General features: G+C 37.1%; 1 pseudogene; it reads left to right on the forward strand.

The window, feature by feature from the left end:
- The first annotated feature begins 3160 nt into the window (after positions 1-3160).
- Positions 3161-10022, forward strand: LOC120073539 (ankyrin repeat-containing protein ITN1 pseudogene; annotated as a pseudogene).
- Positions 10023-23154: the final 13132 nt, after the last annotated feature.

Consider the following 23154-nt stretch of genomic DNA (forward strand, 5'->3'; position numbering starts at 1 on the left):
AAAGGAGAGGACTCTCTTCTTCGCTCAATTCTGATAAACAACATGGAACCCCAGATTGGGAAGCCACTTCTGTACTCAGCCTCTGCTTGGGATATTTGGGAAGTTGTCCAAAAGCTCTATTCGAAGAGGCAAAATGCCTCACGTTTTTATACCTTGAGGAAACTTGTTCATGAATGTAAACAAGGGACTCTTGACGTAACGTCTTATTCCAATAAATTGTCCCTACTGTGGTAAGAAATGGATTTGTGCCACGAAGTCGTATGGAATTATCCTATCGACAGAGTCCAGTAATCAAAGATTGTGGAGGTGGACCGAGTGTATGATTTTCTGGTTGGCTTAAACCCTAAATTTGATGGTGTTCGAAGTCAGATTTTAGGACAGAGACCAATACAATCTCTGATGGAAGTATGCTCAGAAGTCAGGTTAGAAGAGGTAAAACCAGTGCTATGAGTGGCACTAGCATCAACTACTTAGACTCTGCTGTGTTTGAGGCCAAGTCTTCGGGACCAGAAAGCGACAAATAGAACGGAAAGTCCCCACCAATCTGTGAGTATTGTAAGAAACTGTAGCACACCAAAGATCAATGTTGGAAGTTACACGGTCACCCACCGAATAGTAAGCAATGGCCTACGAATGATAAATCTAAAACTGGTCGGGCCCTTGTTAGTGAAACAAGGGATGGTACGTCATCAGTCACCGACTAGGTAGAGTCAAGTATGGTTGGAACCGACAATGTCGTGCAATCAGGTACTTCTCAGTCTTTTAACTTCTTGGTTAAAGGGGATGATTCGTGGATTCTTGACTCATGAGCAATGGACCACCTAACTGGGTCATCTGATCAATTCCTCTCTTATTATCCCGGAAAATGAGAGAATACGAATTACAGATGGGTCATTTGCTTCCATTGCTGGGAAAGGTCAATTATCTCCTATTCAAGGGTTAATTTTACAAAATATCTTGCATGTGCCAAATATATCTTATAACCTGCTATCTATCAGTAATATAACCAAAGATCTGAATTGCAATGTCGTTTTCTCACCGAAAATTTTTTTGTTTCAGAACCTGAGCTCGGGGAAGACGATTGACACAGCCCAACACAATAGGGGGCTCTACTTCCTCTCGGAGGATGCTTCCTCTAGGAGTTTATCTAGCACTTGTTTACTATCTTCCCTTACTATTTCTGAAACTGATTTCCTGTTATGGCATTTTCTTCTTGAACATCCAAATTTTCATTATATGAAGTATTTATTTCCACATTTGTTCCGTATATTAATATTTCATCTTTATCTTGCGATGTGAGTATTCGTGCAAAACAACCTCAGGTGTCTCTTACTTCCCAGCCTTACAAACCTTCCCACCTTTCCACCTGATACATAGTGACATGTGGGGCCCATCTAATATCACAACCGTGTCGGGTAAGTGATGGTTTGTTACCTTCATAGATTATCACACTTGCCTTACATGGGTGTTCCTTCTTACGGATAAGTCCAAAGTGACTACAGTCTTTCAACAATTTTACACCACGGTCGAAACCCAATTCAATGCCAAAATTGCTATCCTTCGGAGTGACAATGGCCGTGAGTTCGTTAACCAATCCCTTCATGAGTTTTTAAACTCTAAAGGTATCATCCACAAGAACTCCTGTGCCTATACACCACAACAAAATGGGGTGGCCGAACGAAAAAATCTTCACCTCATTGAGGTTGGTTGGGCACTCATGATCCCTGCGTTCCTACCCTCGTACCTATGAGGAGATGCTGTACTCACTGAAGCCCATCTCATAAATCGAATGCCTTCCTGAGTTCTCAAGTTCCAAACTCCCTTAGCTCATTTTAAAGAGTCCTTCTCTTCTTCCCGTCTTTTCCCAGATGTTCCTCTTTGGGTGTTTGGGTGTACGATGTTTGTCCACAATCATGGTACCCACAGTAAGTTTTCTCCTCAGGCTAAAAAATGTGTCCTTGTTAGGTATCTCCTCCATCAATGGGGCTACAAATGTTATCAACCGTCTTCTCAAAAGTACTTTATCACCATGGATGCCACTTTTCAAGAAGATAAACCTTTCTTTCCTGTTAATCCTCTTCAGGGGGAGACTTCGAGTGAAAAGACTAACACGTCATTCACTTACTTCATTCCTGTAGACTTGTTTCTTGAACCCATTCCTGACACTAATAATCCTGGCCCACCCATTCTTGACAATCCTATCCTTCCTACAAAATAAGTTCCTTGGATAACCTACTATCGGAAGAATGAAAGGAAATAGTTCCCCCTACTGCTCCGCTAGAAGGTGTTCAAGAGTCAGAACTAGAGCCAGCTCAAGGTAACCATACTTTTGATAATAATAACTCTGTTGAAAGTAATGCAGTGAACACTAACGATGCAGCGAACCTTGGCAAAATTAAGGAGGATGAGAGTAATGAATTTCTCCCTGATGATGTTTAGGAGACTGAAAATGTGCAGCAAATGAATATAGAGAAAAAAGGTAATAAGACCATTGAGATTGATGCTACCCTAGACTTACCAATTTCTCTATGAAAGGGAACAAGGTCCTGCATTAAGTACTCTATGAAAAGCTTCTTATCTTACAGTAGTTTGTCAACAAGATTCAAGGCCTTCACCACTAGTCTGGACATCGTGAAAATTTCGGGAAATGTGTATAAGGCTCTGAAAATTCCTGAATGGTGAACCGCAGTTATAGAAGAGATGCGAGCTTTCAAGACCAACAAAACATGGGATCTAGTTTCTTTTCCTAGAAGTCACAAAACAGTCAAGTGCAAATGGGTGTTCACAGCCAAGTACAAGTCTGATGTAACGACCCGAGTTCAGGAGGGGTACATGAATGAATCGGTATCACATCCGAATGAGAAGGATCCTAAGGACATGAAAGTATGGTTAAGAAAGGCTTAAAAGAATTGAAAGTTACTACCTATAACAACAAGATGCACCTTCCTTTTCGGTGGCTTAGTCATAAGAACTCCAAAATTAAGCGTGCTTAGCTTGGAGCAATACTATGTTGGGTGAACTCCCGACAAAGCATGAAATGACCCGTGTTAGTTTGTGGGGACAACTTATATGTTGACGATATTTTTCTGTCGGGGAATGATTTTGTAGGAATTGACAAGTTCAGAGAAATTATACGTTAGACCTTTTACAAAAGACTGGGATGACTGGATGTAAACTTGCAGATACTCCGGTTGAGGTTAACAGTAATCTGGTAAACTTAGTAGACGACGTCCCAATGCATAAGGAAAGATATCAACGACTTGTAGGGAAGCTGATATATCTCTCACACACCAGACCTGATATTTCATATGCTGTGAGTTTGGTAAGCCAGTTTATGCAAGCCCCGTATGAGAGACATATGGAAGCTATTACCCGGATTTTGAGATATCTAAAGTCAACACCTAGGAAGGGCTTGATGTTAAGGAAAAATGATAGAAGATGCATCGAAGCCTACATTGACTCAGATTGGGCTGGTTCCACTACTGATAGGAAATCAACCTCAGGGTATTGTACCTTCGTATGGGGAAATCTTGTTACATGGAGGAGTAAGTAACAGGGTGTTGTGGTTAGAAGTAGTGCCGAAGTTGAATACAGAGCTATGAGCTTGGGTATCTGTGAGGAAATTTGGTTGAAGAAGGTATTAGTAAATATTCATCAAGAGAGTCATGACCTGACAAGACTCTACGATGAAAATTAGTTGAACGCAATTATGCGCGTTGCATATCTTAAGCTATACATTTAAGCCCATGTGTCGGAGGTCATGCGTTGGAATGGAAAGTATGCATTAATCTAGTATGCAATGACCATGTGTTCCTATCACAAGTTTTCTTGCCTTCTTGCCAAGTATAACGAGAACGCAAGTTTCTTGGGTAATCCGAGGTCGAATACAGGGACTTGCCACTTAATAATGCTTGTGAAGCAATGAGTTTGAGGCGATGAATAAAAGTAAAAAGAAGAAGTTAATGGATTACACACTACTCCTAACTAAACAGATTGAGTAATGGAAGACTTGCGATGAGAATTGGTAGATACACAACAATTGTTAACGCATATTAATATTTATTATCTTAAATTGCTCGAGTAATCTGAGCTCATCATACTAATGTATCGCACACCTCTCGGTGGTCAGCCGCATGACTATATCTCTATAGTGCATGGTTGTGTCGAGCATAAGACCGTGTTTATCTCTAGGGACAATGCATACTTTGCTTTAGTGCATTCCATCTCTTACCTTCTCAGGCAGTTAGATGCGGCTGATTAACTTATAGACAAGCATTGCAACAACCCATCGACAAGTGTTGCTATAGCCTTTCACCAAGCAAAGAGGATTAACTCACTATACTCCACAACGCACAACTCTCGGTGGGTTGTTACATGCGTCCTATCTCTAGGCTACACGATTGAGTATGCGATCGCCCTTGATAAATAAAGGATGAAGGTAAACGATGATAAAGATAAAGATGATGAAGAAGATGGCATTGAAGGAATCAAGATATGCATTGATTACAAAATGTCTTAATATCTTAAGCTAAAATATAATACAATACAGAGATCAGAGAAGAAATGAAAGACTCTGCGTCAAGACTGCTGGTGGTGCCATGGATGGATGGTGGAGATGTCTCTCTCGAGCTCTATCTCCAACGAAAGCTCTGGTCGTCACTCGGACTGGTTTATGGAGATGAAGAATCCTCAGAAAAAATCTCGCTCATGCTTTCATCTGTGATCGCAAACCTCTGCCTTAAAGCAGAAGTTCAGATCCTTTGAAGTGAAGGTCCAAAGGCTATTTATAAAGTTCAAACGTCGATAGCCATCATGATTGCGTTATGTCTCACTGCTGCCTTTGTCGCGGTATGGGCAATGTCACATCGTCTTATCTTGTTGATACTCCCAAAGTATGCATTCGAGCTTGATTCAACTGAAGTATCAACACATTCCACCCATCTTGTGGTCACCCTTCTATTTAAAGTTATCACTCCGTGGCCACAATCTCCAAGTGATGGACGCATTCGATTGATGGCCGTAACTTCCATACGATAGACGCATGCGATCACCGCATGTATTCGTCTATGCGATAGCTCGACTTCACCGAATGCAATTGTTTTTGCGGTCGCCTGGCTTCAGCACATGCGTTTGATTTTGCAATTGCTTATTTCTAGCGCATGCGTTTGATTTCTGCGATAACTACAAAAATAGACACTTTGACACGAAATAACGCATAATATTGGGGTTAGTGAGTGAGGATTTAGGTGTTGATCGACGCAAAACTCAATTTTTCACAAATTCTAAGTATTATCACTGCATTTTCTACTTATTAGCCCTCATAATTCTAAATAAAAGGCTTATAATAACTGGCATTTCTGCTAGTGATCACACCCCCAAACTTAGAATCATGCTTGTCCTCAAGCATGCGTTATACTTAAGAAATTCTTAATTCATCTTCCGACATCCCTTTGTGATGACAGCCTCTCAGAATATAATTTACTCGTACCTCTAACCATGGCCGCAATGCTCTCATCCACTTCGGCTGCTTCTTCAAAGAGATCTTTTCTAAGTTTAAATTTGACAAGCTTTTGCTAAAAAATTTTTTATTCATTCTCCGCAACTTTGCGTTCAGCTCTTGAGAATGCGTTCGTTCAAAACAATTCAAGACTATGCGATTACTTATTCGAATGCGGTGTTGAACCTGGTTACGCTCTTGATTTTGGCTTACCCCCACGTGTGTCATGTGGGCATCCAACTTTGGTTGCATTCCATATTCAACTCAACTCTTGTCTCGTTTGATTTGGCTTGCCCCCGACAGAGGAGTTGCGCTTATGCATTGATCCTGGTGACTTACCTTCGTTTTAGCTTGCCCCCACAGGTGTCATGCGGACATCCAACTGCGGGTAAGTGTCTTTCATAACTTAACTCTTATCAACATGGGTTTCCTCATGCGTTGATAGTAGAGTTGTTATTCTGATTTTTTTAAAAAAAATGATCGCAATGTAATGAACGCAAATCTCCGGAATTGCTGCAGCTCCCAAACTTAGAGGTTGGCAGTGCTCTCACCGCAAAGCTAAAAACAAACTCAACAGGGATGCAGTAACGAATGTTTGAGCAAAGGTTTGCACAAAATAAAACTTAGACTGTCAAATTTTGAAGAGGCTACTAAAGTAAGGAGAGCCTTGTGATGCTTAGTTAGCGGATGTGGTGAATTATATGTACCATCATAGATGCATCACAAAGGACCGCAATCGGACAAGGAGAATGTCAAAAGGATAATGCATAAAGGATAACAAGAAAATAACCTTAAGTAAAATATCAATTTTGTCAGTACTTAAAACTCATGCGGAGAAATAGCCATGCGTTGAATGATGGAGAAGATTCTTCTTCCTAACCATGGCATCAAGTGGAATTATTAACGCACATTCATCTAAGAAAGCAGCCGCAAATCTAAAATGGCAATAATCAAATAAATAATCTAAAATTAACTAGGAAAGCAAAGCAAAGTAAAGATAGAGTAGAAGACATCCCTGGAGAAATTGAAGTGAAGCTACCGCAAGGAGTCTTCCATACATGAGATTGATCTCAACTGCATAGGTCGAGATTCGTTGTCTTGACCATTGGAGTTTCCAATAATTGTTGGACGCATGTTGGCCGACATGCGCCTAAGATTGCTTTCAGCTCATGCGACAGATAGCCTTTCTATCTCGGAGTCAATATTGACTTTCGATATATCTCCTTCATTCAATTATTATTTGAAACTTGGTCGCACAAGCTACAATATGCCTGAGACTAAAAAGGGTGCCCACAAAAACACAAAACTTAACAAACTATTAGCTGCCAAGTTCCTTGGCAACGGCGCCAAAAACTTGGTGACGAAAATTAGTTGAACGCAATTATGTGTGTTGCATATCTTAAGCTATGCATTTAAGCCGATGCGTCGGAGGTCATGCGTTGGAATGGAAAGTATGCATTAATCTAGTATGCAATGACCATGCGTTCCTATCATAAAGTTTCTTGCCTTCTCGCCAAGTATAATGAGAACGCAAGTTTCTCGGGTAATCTGAGGTCGAACACAGGGACTTGTTACTTAATAATGCTTGTGAAGTAATGCATTTGAGGCGATGAATAAAAGTAAAAAGAAGAAGTTAATGGATTACACATTACTCCTAACTAAACAGATTAAGCAATAGAAAACTTGCGATGAGAATTGGTAGATACACAACAATTGTTAACGCATATTAATATTTATTATCTTAAATCGCTCGAGTAATCTCAGCTCGTCATACTAACGCATCGCACACCTCTCGGTGGTCAGCCGCATGACTATATCTCTATAGTGCATGGTTGCGTCGAGCACAAGACCGTGCCTATCTCTAGGGACAATGCATACTTTGCTTTAGTGCATTCCATCTCTTACCTTCTCAGGCAGTTAGATGCGGCTGATTAACTTATAGACAAGCATTGCAACAACCCATCGACAAGTATTGCTATAGCCTTTCACCAAGCAAAGAGGATTAACTCACTATACTCCACAACGCACAACTCTCGGTGGGTTGTTACATGCGTCCTATCTCTAGGCTACACGATTGAGTATGCGATCGCCCTTGATAAATAAAGGATGAAGGTAAACGATGATAAAGATAAAGATGATGAAGAAGATGGCATTGAAGGAATCAAGATATGCATTGATTACAAAATGTCTTAATATCTTAAGCTAAAATATAATACAATACAGAGATCAGAGAAGAAATGAAAGACTCTGTGTCAAGGCTACTAGTGGTGCCATGGATGGATGGTGGAGACATCTCTCTCGAGCTCTATCTCCGGTCGTCACTCGGACTGGTTTATGGAGATGAAGAATCCTCACAAAAAATCTCGCTCATGCTCTCATCTGTGATTGCAAACCTCTGCCTTAAGGCAGAAGTTCGGATCCTTTGAAGTGAAGGTCCAAGGGCTATTTATAGATTCAAACGCTGACAGCCATCATGATTGCGTTATGTCTCACTGCTGCCTTTGTCACGATATAGGCAATGTCACATCATCTTATCTTGTTGATACTCCCAAAGTATGCGTTCGAGCTTGATTCAACTGAAGTATCAATGCATTCCACCCATCTTGCAATCACCCTTCTATTTAAGGTTATCACGAGCCGCAATCTCCAAGTGATGGACGCATTTGGTTGATGGCCGCAACTTCCATGTGATAGACGCATGTGATCACTGCATGCGTTCGTCTATGCGTTAGCTCGACTTCACCGAATGCAATTGTCTTTGTGGTCACGTGGCTTCAGCGCATGCGTTTTATTTTGTGATTGCTTGTTTCCAGTGCATGCATTTGATTTCTACGATAGCTACAAAAATAGATACTTTGACACAGAATAACACATAATATTGGGGTTAGTGTGGCTTTAGGTGCTGATCGACGCAAAACTCAATTTTTCACAAATTCTAAGTAATATCATCGCATTTTCTACTTGTTAGCCCTCATAATTCTAAATAAAAGGCTTATAATACTGCCATTTCTGCCAGTTATCAGTGACAACAAGGATGCCATTAATATTGCTAATAACCCTGTTCAGCATAACAGAACCAAACATGTTGAGATTGACCGACATTTTATCAAAGAGAAACTAGACAACGGTAGCCTTTGTGTTCCCTATGTCCCATCCAATCAACAGATTGCAGATGTCCTGACTAAGGGGTTACCTAGACAAACGTTTGACAGTTGTATTAGCAAGTTGGGCCTCATTGATATTTATGCCCCAACTTGAGGGGAGTGTTGAAATGGTGTTTTAACCCTAAGAGTAGTTTAGTCTTTTTCTTAGCTTCTACTGTCTAGGGTTTCTCTCAGTTTTGTTATTTATACACGTCCTGTATTGAGTACTGTGTATCAAAAAATTAGAAAGAATAAAATTCTCTTATCGTGGTTTTTCTCCCTAATCTAGGGTTTCCACGTAAATATGTGTTTGTTTCTTCTCTTCTCTTTTCAATAGTTTTGATTTTTGTTTTGTTTTGTGTTTTGTGTTTTGTGTTTTTGTTTTGTTTGTTTTTTTTTTTTTTTTTTTGTAAACGTGGAAGAATCATACTAATGCCAGCTACAACAGGCAGAAAGAACGATGTCCAAGGGTATATACTTAAAATTTTTAGCAGAACCATTTTGGCTGTTGAACGATCTTAGATAAATAAGATCATTGCAAATTTGTTAGGAGCTACCTCTCATGAATGCTTATAATTCTTGCAGATTGTCAATGAATTGGTACAACTTCGCGACACAAATGTGAATGCATTGTCTAGAGACCTTAAAACAGCCTACGACATAGCTGAAGGACTTCCGCTATCTGAAGAGACCTCAGAGATAAAAGAATGCTTGGCACGTTGCGGGGCAGTAAGTGCAAATGATCTCAACCAACCCCGAGATGAGCTAAGAAAAACAGTGACAGAGATAAAAAAAAAGGATGTCCAAACTCAGCTTGAACAAGCTCGCAAGACAAACAGAAACATGAATGGAATTGCAAAGGAACTTCGGAAGCTCCATAGGGCTGGAATAAACAATGCAACCAACTCGATCACAGTTGTTGCTGTGCTCTTTGCAACAGTTGCATTTGCAGCAATGGGATGGCTGTGATGGTTGGCAGTCCATCATTCCAAGTGTTCTTCATTGTCAATGCCATTGCCCTGTTCACATCCTTGGCAGTCGTTGTGGTACAAATAACAGTTGTGAGAGGAGAGACGAAATCAGAGAGACGAGTTGTAGAAGTGATCGATAAATTGATGTGATTGGCAGCTGTCTGCACTATAATAGCATTTGTTTCTTCATCTTACATCGTTGTTGGTCGTCGTAACAGATGGGCAGCTGTTCTCATTTCCATCATCGGTGGCGTAACAATGGCAGGAATTCTGGGTGCAATGACATACTATGTGATCAAGTCCAAACGTATCCGAAGGGTGAGGAAAAAGATGAAGCTTATGAGAAATGGAAACAATTCATGGCGCCATTCAGAGTCTGATTCAGAAGTAAATCCAATCTATGCCATTTAATATGATCCTACATGCATTTCAAACACGGTTATGTTGCGAAATCACACGTCCCATTGCAGTTCAGCACCGAGGGAACTTGTGTTGTGCCAGAGGATGTAATACTACTATTCCTGGTTCCCATTTTCAGGCCATCATTCCTGGTTGATGCAAACGTTTTTTGAACAGATGATGAAATATATCCATTGGGTTAAGACCAGATGTATTGGATGTCTTTGGCGTATGTTAAACATGCGACTTTGGAGGCTGAGTTGTATTGAATCGCCCAAGCCAGCTCGAAATATCATTTATAATAATGTAATTAATACATAGAGAATCTGTTATTCATCAAAAGAAAAAAGGAAAGAAAAAAATAGTGAAGAGGATTGATTGCTTGTAAAGTAAAGTTTTGTACCTTTGTTTTGTTCTTACTTTTCACGAAGAAACTCATTGTCAGTGAAGACTGAGGATTCAATTTTGACAATACTAACTTCATTTAAAATATGTTTAAATGTCTTCAATGCCTTTTCAGTTATATCAATTTTCATATCATTTTTTAATTGGAGATATTACCCTTTATGGTTTAATTTGGTTGAAATTCATTCTTATTCATTCTTCTTATTCTTCTTGACATGTTGATGACGTGGTTTCTGTAATACTTTATACCCCTTCTATTTTGATTTATATGCAAAAACGAACACTTAAGTTCTTTTCCAATGTTTAGGTATGTTTGCATAAAATTAATTTACATGCATCACATAGAAAACATAGTTGACCCAAAGTTCGACCTTGGGTTCATGCATTCTCAACTCCTTAGCTGAGGTCGTTGGAGATCATGATGATATTAAGGGGTTTTTTAAGACTCATAATGGAATGAGTTTGGATTGTAATGTAATCCAAAATCCATGTTTGGATCGAGTGTTTTGGACCCGACTTGTAATATTAAATTCATTCCATTTCGACAGTTTTTAACCCAACCCTTTTTCCCATCGTTTTCACATTTCACGATCTCATTTTCATTCCACCCTCGATTTCTTATGCATTCTAATACTTCTCTGATTCTCAGTAATCCTAATTACATTCCACCTCCCAAACAGGCTCCAAAAGATTTGATGGTAGATTCCAACCCTCTATCAATAGTGGGGCTCATTTCATACCCATATATGGGAAAATATTCTACTTACTCTAAAACTCATCACTTTTAAGCATTGAAGCATGTTTGACCGAACATCACATTTAAGTACCTTTGAGAACTAATTTAATCCTTTAGAATTGTCCCAATAATAAGTTAGATTTTATGCAACTAACAATGAGTAAAGTTTATTATTCTTAAAGGATAATTTCAAACTATATATTTGTGGTTTTCCTTATTAATATATATTGGTCTATGTTGTTAGATAATTTTTTTGGTTGGTTGAGTTTTCTAGGACCTATTTTTAGTCATTTATTACTATATTTATATCTCATACCTTCTTTGTAAAAGATATCTCGTTTAAATACATTTTTCATCATAGCCCAACTAGGGAATTACTACCAACGTCCACTAATCCAACCACCCAGCCCCCGCTTATTTTTCATCTGTTCTTCGTTCGTCAGCTGGGCATGCCTCTATTTTCTGTCCACAAGGATCAGTAATCAACCTAACTAGGATCCTCTGTTTTCTGTGGATACTAAAATCGTCCAGTTGCTCGAGTTGCCAAGCTCCACCGCTCGCTCAATTGCCCAGCTCCACCGCTCACTCAATCGCCCAACTCCGTACGCTGACGTCGGATCCAACCCCCAACAAGCCAGGCGCTTGTGCTACACTGCTCAAATGAGCCCAACTCCGTACCTCATTTCTCCACTGTTCACCCAATTGCTCGTGCTCCCTGTTCGCTGACGTCGGATCCAACCTCGAACAAACCAAGCACTCGTGCTATACCGCTCAAGTGAGCCCTGGCTCCAAGCCAAGCTCGGATCTCTTCCCATCAGATCCCAGTGCTTGTGCTCGATCTCCACCGCTTGATTGAGCCAGATCCAGCCGATTGATCCAATCGAGTCGATATGTGGCGCACCAAGCTTGGTCAAGCCAAGCTGAGTCTCTAAGCTACTGAGTCGAGCCGCCAAGCCGAGTCACTGAACCAAGCCTCCATGTCGAGCCGCTAAGCTGAGGCATTGATCCGAGCCGCCAAGCTATTTTTTTCTACTCCTAGCTGAGCCAAGCTGCCAAGTTGCCGAGCCGCCAAGCTTGATTTCCGAATTAAGCCAAGCCAAGCCACATGGAGAAAGATCATGTGTTTCGTCCTATTAGTACTATTCTTGATAGGATAAATTATCTTACTTGTGAAAGGAACCGGTGAAGGTCCTTGAGCGGAAGTAGGAATCAGACCCAAATCCCAAACTTGAAATCCTAATTTGGACACCACTAATTAGAACCTCTTGTATTCTCTATTGGGATGAGAATTACAGGAGTTTGTGGGAGTTTGTGAGAGGAAGAGAAGAAGAATTGAGAACTTTTATCAAAAAAAAAAAAACTTTTGTATTCTTCTCTCTCAAAAACTCCAGAGAGAAGAAGAAGACGATAACCAACCACCCGCACCTCTCACTTTTGCATGTCGTAGAGAGAAAAAGGGGAAGAGAGTTACAACTCTCTCCCAAAAATATTTTTCAAAATTCAAATTAATTAAAAAATAATTTTAATAAAACATTAATATATATTTATATGATAATCACTTTATTATATAATATATATTAAACTATATGTTATATTAAATATAACGTATAACCTATAGTTTAATATTGTATCAAATACAATATAACCTATGATGGAACGAACACATGCGCAACGGAAGAAAAACTGATCTAAAGTACTCTAATTAGGTTAATTATAAAGAATAAGCTTGCAATTGAAACAAATAAAAGGGGAAAATGAATACAACCTTTGTAGACTTTGAATCTTCTCCAAATTAGCTCTAATCTCCTTTGGTGGGATCCGGTGAGTGAATAATTTGGAGGGGAAAAATGTTAAGTCTTAGAGAGAAAATTGTTAAGAGATTATCACATAATCTCATCCAATTCCACTATGACCAAGAAGAACCAAATATCATAGAACTCTTCTACTTATAGGTCATTTCATTCCTGACATGAAATTTTAAGTTTGATGAGAATTTGATACTCAAAAACCACTAACTCTGGGATTAAATGGGACAAATGTCTTCAAATGAAGACAATACTTAGCAATTCAATAGTTGGAATTTTCCACTCACAAATGTTAGATCTTTCCACTAACTTGGTCAAAGTTAACTCTTAAAGTCCAAAGTCAACAAATTTGACTTTTTGATTTTAAAAGTCAAAAGTCAACAATTTGACCTCCATTGCATTTTTTACCTAGTCAACAATTTGCAATTTTGACCAAATTCATTTAATTTCAAATTTAATTCTAATAATCAATTTTAAAATTAAATTATTATTAAATAATTAATTAAAAAATTTAATTAATTTAATTTAATATTAAATCCAACACTAATCCCAATTTATATCCCTATTCATAATCTTGATATTTAAATCTTATTTAAATATCTCTTATTTTCTCTCTCATTATGTTTAATTCACAATTAAACATTAGGTTAAATATATCGTATATATTTAACACTTTGCTCCACAAAGCGAATTTGAACACGTCAAATTCATTTGTCACACTATTCTAAGGTTTAGTTTGATATGAGCTAGTAGAGGGACCTCATGGACCTACAGATGGGCTCCAACGATCCGCGATTAACCGGCTAAACTCTTTAACCTAATTAACCATCATTTGTTAACTACCAGGTCACTCCACTAAAGCCTAGTAATTGCACTCCTCTCACTATAGATGTATCATGTTCACTTGATATAACTATGATTAGTAAGTTAACCTTTCACAGGTTGTTCGTAATAACGACTGGGTCAAAAGTTGTTTTACCCTTGAGATTACATCTTGCTCCTTAAGTCTCACTGATCCTCTAATGAACAATTGGTTTGTGATCCAATCACTAAACCGAGTCCCTCTCGAACAAATGAGAGGGTGGGGCCTCTTGTTCAAGATCCGGAGTCAGTATTTAAGGGAACAACCTCTCTACTATTCCTAAAAGCAGGTAGAAGTGAATTTCGTCTTGCACCCTATGTCCTCAGCTATCTATCCGGTCATACACCTGAAATAAAAGGCTTATTGTGCTGCCACTGCTGAGCCAACGCTCACCCATGCAAATCTAAGTATAATCCCAAATAAACAGGAATTCATAGTTAGCTCAGGATTAAGGTTAAGTTATCTAGGTCATGGCTTTAAAATAGTCAATCTTAAACAGTAAACAACATTATAAAGTAAGAGTGACTTAATTCTTAGTTCGATCTTATGCAAACTTATAGCATAGGACGCCTCCGCTCCTCATGTCAATACATGAATGAATCAGGATAACTTCATTTGTAGCACTTTACAACCAATTGTAACAACTACAGAGTGAGTTTCATCCAATAGTGTTACTAAAATAAGGCATCCAACCTTATTTGTATATATAGATCATTTTGACTACTTACTAGAACCTGATCCACTCTTATGTCTCTACATAAAGTTCAAGTACTCATATAATAGTCATGGATCTTTTAGTTTATTGGATTTATTTCTAAAACGAAATAAGCAATTCATATATTCAATAACAACTTTATTAATTTATAGAATAAGTTTATTATTTACAAGCCACGAGTTTTAGAACATAAAACCCAACAACCTAGAGTTTTAATTCTCTCATTAATGCATGGTATTTAATATAAATCTCATTTATTCTAAATTTAATTATATGAATCCAATTCACATAATTAATATTTGAATCATATTCAAATATTTATTTCCTCCCAAATAAACTTTAATTAATTATTCAACATCCATTAACTGTCGGACACTCCACTAAAGACCTAACTGCACTCTTCGCACTACAAATATATTTCTGTGTCCATTGAATATAACCAGTCAATAGTGTGATGAATCTTCATAAATTGCTCGTAAGTACAACTAGGCCAAAATTACCATTTTGCCCCATAGTTACATGTAACTCCTTAAGTACCACTGATCCATTTTATGAACAATAAGTCATAGTCCAACTTTTATTTATGACTTAACGCCTCTTGGACTAAGAGAAGGTGTGGCGCCACATTGTTCAAGCCCTGGAATCCCTTAAGAGAGAAATTTATCTACTTTCTCCGACCATAGGGAATGAGTGAATTCCATCTTATGTAGCTGTGTTTCCAGCTCCCCAATCAGACAAATCCCAAAAATGGTAGGCTTGTGGAGTCGGCGATCTGGCCACTCTCACTCATACAAATCAAAGGACCGCCCCCATAGGCAGGAGTTTACAACTCACTCAGGATTCAGGTCATGTCATCTATAGTCAACCTGGTGAAATGTAAGTCTCAATTATGAACGTTGTTATATAATAAGACCAGTCACTTCGTGGTCCAGTCTTATATAAACTCCTTTGCATAAAATACCTTCGCTAACATGTTTTCACATGAATAATCATGATCAGATCATTTGTAGTACTTTACAACAATTATAACATCTACAAAGTGGGTCATACTTGTAGTGTCACCAAAATAAGGTATCCAACCTTATCTATATACTACAGACCATTTAGGTTATCACTTAAACATGAACCACCTATATGTCTCTACATACATGTTTAAGTTACAAATGATAACCTTGGATGTTAGTTTATTGGTTTGTAGGTTTAATGCTACTAAATGTCAAATAAAATATCTCATATTTTATTAAATAAATAAAATGTTTGTACGATACAATTACAAACTACAGAACCCTATGAGATTTAAGACATCAACCCCAACAATCTCTCACTTGTTCGAAAGTTAGTGAGGTGTACAATATACAAGTCATAATATACAAGTACACAAATCAATAAACTAGGCCATAATACGTGCCTAATACAAAATCTCCCACTTGCTCTAGATTAAATGTGCTATGTCCCATAGACCCATACTCTATATGTGACCCTCAAACACCTTAGTCGTGAGGACCTTTGTAAATAGATCAGTGACGTTGTGCTCCGATCTATCTGCGTGATGATCATGTCCTCTCGATGCACAATCTCTCGGATGAGATGATACTTCCATTCTATATGCTTCCCGCAATTGTGACTCCGAGGCTCTCGAGAATTAGTCACAACACCACTATTATCACAATAAAGGGTAATGGGCTTTGACATGTTTGGAATGACTTCCAAATCAATCAGAAACTTTCTGAGCCACACAACTTCTTTAGCAGCTTCACAAGTCGCTACCTACTCAGTCTCCATGGTGGAGTCAGCAATGCACCCCTACTTGGTGCTTCTCTAAACTTCTACCCCTTCGTTAAGAGTGAACATTGATCCTAATGTGAATTTTCTAGAATCCTTATCAATCTGGAAATCAGAGTCCATGTGTCCTGTGAGGATCAAATCCTTAGAACCATAAACGAGTATGTCGTCCCTCGTTCTACATAGATACTTGAGGATGTTTTTAATGATGATTTAATGACCAAATCCTAGATTAGGCTGATATTTGCTGACTATCCTCACTGCATAGTAGATGTTAAGTCTAGTACATAATATCACATACATCAGGTTACTAATAGCTGATACATAGGGGATCTGTCTCATTTCCTTAACTTTTTTAGGTGTCTTAGGATACTATTCCTTAGACAATATAACTCCATGTCTAAAAGGCAGTAAACCTCTCTTGGAGTTCTGCATCAAAAACTTGACAAGCATTTTGTCAATGTACGATATATGAGACAGAGCTAGCGTTTTGTTCTTTCAATCTCTAAAGATCTGAATGCCTAGAAAAAATCGTGTCTCTCCCAAATCTTTCATTTGGAATTGGGCCACTAGCCAATTCTTAATTTTAGTCAGTAGACCTACATCATTCCCAATGAGTAGGATATCATTTACATACAACACTAGAAAATCTACTGAACTATTGTTGATTCTCTTGTAAACACAAGGCTCACCAACATTTTGATCAAAGCCATAAGATTTGATTGCAGTATCAAATCTTATATTCCAAGATCGAGAAGCTTGCTTCAATCCATAGATGGACCGATTAAGCTTGCAAACTTTTTGCTCTTGACCTCGGGATCTGAATCCCTCAGGTTGCTCTATATAATGGTCTCCTCAAGATTGTTATTCAGAAATGTAGTCTTGACGTCCATTTACCAAATCTCAATCATAAGATGAGGCAATGAACAGAAGGATCCAAATAGACTTTAACATGGCAACAGATGAGAAAGTCTCATCATAGTCGACTCCCTCAACTTGGGTATAACCCATTGCCACAAGTCTAGCCTTGAAGATTTTCACCTTCCTATCAGTACCCCATTTTCTCTTGTAGGTCTATTTGCAACCTATAGGTACGGTTGGCAACGGGGTCGGGGAGGGGGGGTCTCTCGTCCCCGACCCTGTGGGGGAAGTTCACCCCCACCCCCACCCTCATCCCCGCTATTTGAAGGCGGGGATGGGAGCGGGAATTCCTTGTCAGGGAAATAGGGTCCCTATTTCTCGTTTTCCACGATGATTCCCCTATTAATTTTCCATGATGATCATTCTCCTATTGACACTTTTTTTTTAATTCGAGTGATTTTATTTAAAATTTGACTAGTTCACAAAAAATAAACAAAATTTAATAGACTAATCTATGAAATAAATACAGTTTAGAAGCTCATAAATCCATTAAATAAGTTTACAACTTAAATTAAATAAATTTTGAATAAAAGTTGGAAATCAATTAAAGGAAAATATCTTATACAATTACAAATATAGCACATTCATAAATTGCTCATCTTTCTCTCTTCACCTACTTTACATTCAAATTTTTCTCCTTTCTTGACATCATCTCATCCTTAGTTGTGGGTATTATTCCTACATTTAAAATATAATTAACAAATAATTTCACAAAAAAAAAAAAAAAAAAAAAAAAAAAAAGCTAGACAACAAACTTTAAAAACTATCATAAGAAAATAATGTTAATCCTTGAGCATATCTCAGTCACCACTCTATCTTCATCAGAATCGTCTGTAACTTCTAAAACAGTTGTTATATGTTTAACTATTTCTTTTTCCATGCTACTACCTTATATTGTCACATATTTATAATAAAAGAAAATATTTATTAATATATTAAATGCTAAAAGAGGTAAAACAAAATAAACAAACTAACATACATGTCAAAATTTCAGTTGCAATCCAATTTTGAGCATGCATCAAAGCCTCTATTGTCTTCGGATGAAGTTTATTACGCTGTGGGCTTACAATCCTATCACAGGTACTAAAAGCAGACTCTGATGCAACACTAGATAACGGGATGACTAATATGTCTCTTGCAATTTCTTGTAAAATGGGATACTTGACCCCATTCAATTTCCACCAACTCAGAATGTCAAAATCAGATGATCAGGGTAAGACAGGTTCATCTAAATATGCATCAAAATGTTGCTTCTGATTCATATTATTGGAATTTGATATAAATAAGTCATAATCATTAAAATCATCAAATTCTATATTTTGTGATGTTCCATCTAAATTTTTAGATCGATAATCATCACCTTCACCTACATGCTTTAGCTGATATTCTATTTCTAAATCTGAACAAATTTTTTTTAATCCTATCCACTTCAAGAAAAAAAGTATCTCCATAAATTCTAGGGAAGTAAAACTCAATCGACTTCAATTTGTAATAAGGATCTAAAACTGCAACTACGACCATTACCCCATGAATTTTCTTCCAATACGTATCAAACTTTGAAATCATATTTGAAGCCATGTCTCTTATCTCTTGAATGTCAGAACTTGTCCAGTCAGAAATAGCCAACTTCAGTTCACAAACTTTTGGGAAAAAAAGATTAGCAGTAGGATATTTGGATCTAGAAAATATTTCAGTCACATGATGAAATATTTGCAGTTTCTCACATATCTCTTTTGCTAATACCCAATCTTGATCCCAAAAGAAAACACTTATACTTTGGTTCTCGTTGTTTCAACCGATAACAAAGAACCTTGTACTTCAATGTAGTAACTAACATAAAATATGTAGAATTCCACCTAGTACAACAATCAAGATTCAACATCTGACCATCATAAACATTCAACTGACAAGCAATTTCCTCAAATTTCTCCTTATTTTTTTGTGTATGCACCAAAAAACACACACTACTACAAACTCTTTCAATCTCATCTCCTATCACTGCCAACCCATCTTTCACAATTAAATTCAGAATATGAGCACAAAATCGCATATGAAATAAACTCCCATCCAATATTAAGTTTTCACACAAACTATCAACAAGCATATTAACCATTGAGTCATTTGTAATAATCATCTACAGTTACAGATGACAATTTTCTATCAATATTCCAGTCTAACAGGCATTCCATTATTTCTTCATGAAGCATCTCAGAAGTGTGTGGAGAATGAACATATATAAACCTGATTATTTTGTTTTGCAAAACCCAACTGTCATCAACAAAATGTGCAGTGACAGCCATATCACATTTTTTTTTTGGTGATTGGAAGTCCACATATCCATTGTAAGGGCAATTTTTCCTCTGAATTCAACAATATCATGGCTTTCAACTTCTCAATCTCGAAAATTTTCAAAATCTCATTCTTTATTATGTTTCTTGACACCATCTTAAATAATGGTTCGATGACATTACAGAATTCCCTAAAACCTTCATACTCAACTATTGAGAGAGGATATTCATGTTTGATTATCATCCTAGCTAATGCTTTTTTTGTAGCTTCCTAATCGAAGTTATATAAACTCAATGTATTGTTCTTCTCTCTGTTAGGATTCAATAGTGATTGACGTTTCAAACTATATTTCTTAATTCCACCCCATTCCCCAATCAATATTTCTTAATTCAACCCCATCCAATGTAATTGGAAAAAAAAAATCTTTGAATGAATGTTATTCTTATAATCATGATCACTACTAAAACTATATTTCTGTCTAAGTAGGTTTCAATTATTTTCTTTAGTTTCAAACTCTTGTTTTTATATTATTAAATTTACAATGAGAAAAAATCAAACAAAATTCAAGAATTCAAATCTATCCACATATGCAAAAACAATATTTTAATAATAAGAGAATGAAAGGAAATTTTTAAATGGTACATTTTAATAACAAAATAACAAACTTATCGAGTTACAGTGGAGACTAGACTGGAGAGCGGTGAACAACATCGCACAGTGACAAACGATGATGAACATCGACGACTTGACGTTGAATGGTGACAATAGTGACCAACGTCAACAACTTGACGTTGAACGTGTTGGGAATGTCTTAGAACTCGCAGTTCCTAAATTTTGTGTTAAACATTCTATTTATCAATAAAATATTATTGAGTATCTTATTCAATAAAGTTGTTGATTTTGCATTCTATTATGAAAATCCAATAAACATATCCATGGCTATAGTATGAATACTTTAACTTATATGGTGACATAAACAGGATCAAGTTAGTAGTATATAGCCTAAATAGTCTATAAGTATATGGATGAAATTGGTATCTCATCATGGTAACACTATTGGATGCAGTCCATTTTGTATAGGTAATACAGATGACGTGATCCACAGATCATTCATGTAGAGACATGTGAGTGGGGGCATCCTATGCAATGAGATTTCATATAGACTGGACCACGAAATAGTCACTTTTCTTTATAACGACCGTTTATTGTTAAAACTATTTCATACTTAAGTAACCTAAGATAACTCGATCTTAATCCTGAGCTAGCTATAAACTTCTGTTTATTCAGGATTATCCTTTGATCTACATGGGTGAGAGTAGTCCAACAACACTGCTTAATAAGCCTTCCATTTTGGGGATAACATCGGATAGATAGTTGGGGACATAGCCCTGCAAGATAGAATTCACTCCTACTCATTTCGGGTTAGCAGATAGGTTGTTCCCTTAAGTGTTGATTCTAGGTTTTGAACAATCGGGGTCCTGCCTTCTCATAATAGAGAGGGACATGATTCATAAGTAGTATTATGAATCAAATTATTCATTGGAGGCTCAGTGGGAACTTAAGAAACAAGATGTATTTATAGGGGTAAAACTATAATTTTGACTCAACTGTAATTACGAACAACCTGTGAAGGATCGACTTACTAATTATGGTTTATATGGACAAAAATATATCTACAGTGAGGAGAGTGCAACTATCAAGCTATAGTGGTGTGTCTTGATAATTAACGAATAGTAATTAATTTGATTAAAGAGTTTTAACGAATTAATTACAGATTGTTGGAGCTCATGATCTGTAGGTCCATTAAGTCCCTCTACTAGCTTATTAAATTGGAATAACAAATTGAGTATTGATGTATGAAATTAGGATTATGAATTTGAAATGTTCAAAATCATTTCTAGGGTTTTCGATTGATTATATATGATACAATTAAAAAATGTTTAATTTAATTGAAATTAAACGAAATTGGAAAATTAATTAACACTTAAATTATGATTTAAATATAAAATTGATTTATTGGTGAAATTGATATTTTATTAATTTAATATTTAGATATTAAATTAATATTATTTTAATTAAAAAGTTTAATTAAAAATGAACTAAAATTAGTTTTATTTAAAATATTTTTTTAATTAATTTTGTAAAACCAATTTAAATAACAAAAATGAAATGATATTTGAAATCATTTTTAAGTTAATGGATTTTTCCAATTTTTGGGAAAAACTCACTAACAAATATGATGGATTGTCAACAAAATCTTTTTTTTTTTTTTTATGATCTTCAAGCGGAAGTTGCCCTTCATGCAACCCTGTATATTTGCATGAATTCTACTTATATATAGAAGGTCCATGCATAAAGATCATTAAGCATTTTGATTTTTACTTGTTGAAGTAAAAAGTTGAAAACCCTATACACCTCTCACTTGTTCTTCATCAATTCAACTTGATTTAAGTGTTTTCACCACATGTTCTACTTAAGCATAATAGAGAAGATCTTGGTGATAGTCATCTTGAAGTTTTAAGCTCTATCTTGGTGGATTTCAGCTGAATTTGTGAAGAAAATCTTCAAAGGTAATATGTGTTTCAAACCCTCTTCTGAATTTCATGAACAACATGCTTAAAACTCAAATTAAATGTATAAGTGCTTATTAATTATGAAGTCTTCCATTGCATGATATTTCATTCCTTCATAACGCTGACGAACGTGAACGTTGACAGCTCGGTGGGCTGGTGGCAGACTGGCAGTGAACGGTGAAAGCGTGAATATCGACGGCTCGGTGGAACGTTGACGAACATAAACGAACCGTAAAGACTGATGAATGTGAATGAATCGTGCAGGGGAGCCAGCAGCGGCAGGGAGCTTATTCAGATGGAGATGGAGGCTGTTGCCGTTCGATTGGAGAATGGAATGGATAAAATAATGATAGTTTAAGGTTTTTCTTAGTTTTTAGGTTTGGGCTTGGCTTGGGAGTTGGGCTTGGAGTTTGGATTATTAATCTTTGGGCTACAATACATTAATATAAATCAATTATATTATCTATTATAAATATATATTTAAAAAAATATAAATATATCAAACCGGGATCAGGGTTTAAGGTTGGTCGGGGTTGGGGTTGGAGTCGGGGCGGGGATACCGTCCTCGTCCCCACCCCATCCTTGGACAGGAACTCGAAAACATTCCCCAGTTTGACCCTACCCCCCAGTCAAACCAAAGAATCCCTGATCCGAACTGGTCTGGGCCCCGCGGGGACCCACCTCTGCTGGTTTTTTTCGAACCATACCTATAGGTTTTACCCCATCAGGTTGATCTACAAAATCTCAAAGCGAACTAAAGCATATAGACTCCATTTCGAGATTCATAGCTTTGATCTATTCATCTTTGTCAGTATCTTCTATTGCCTTCTTGTAAGACAATGAATCCTCAACATCTCTATTAGCTACCATAGCTAGGATTTCTGTTAAACCCATGTAACGGACAGGCGGGTTCACAACCCTCTCACTACGTCGAGGTTCCTTCTATTGGAGTTAGCATGCACTTAGCGGAAGCAAACAGAATCATTAAGCACTCTAATTCATCAATTTTAGCAATTAAGAAAACATGTTTATAACAGAAAAATTAGGGTTTGAAGA

Source organism: Benincasa hispida, chromosome 3 (genome assembly GCF_027475165.1).
Source record: "Benincasa hispida cultivar pf3 chromosome 3, pf3_genome.v1.1, whole genome shotgun sequence".
Classification (NCBI taxonomy): domain Eukaryota; kingdom Viridiplantae; phylum Streptophyta; class Magnoliopsida; order Cucurbitales; family Cucurbitaceae; genus Benincasa; species Benincasa hispida.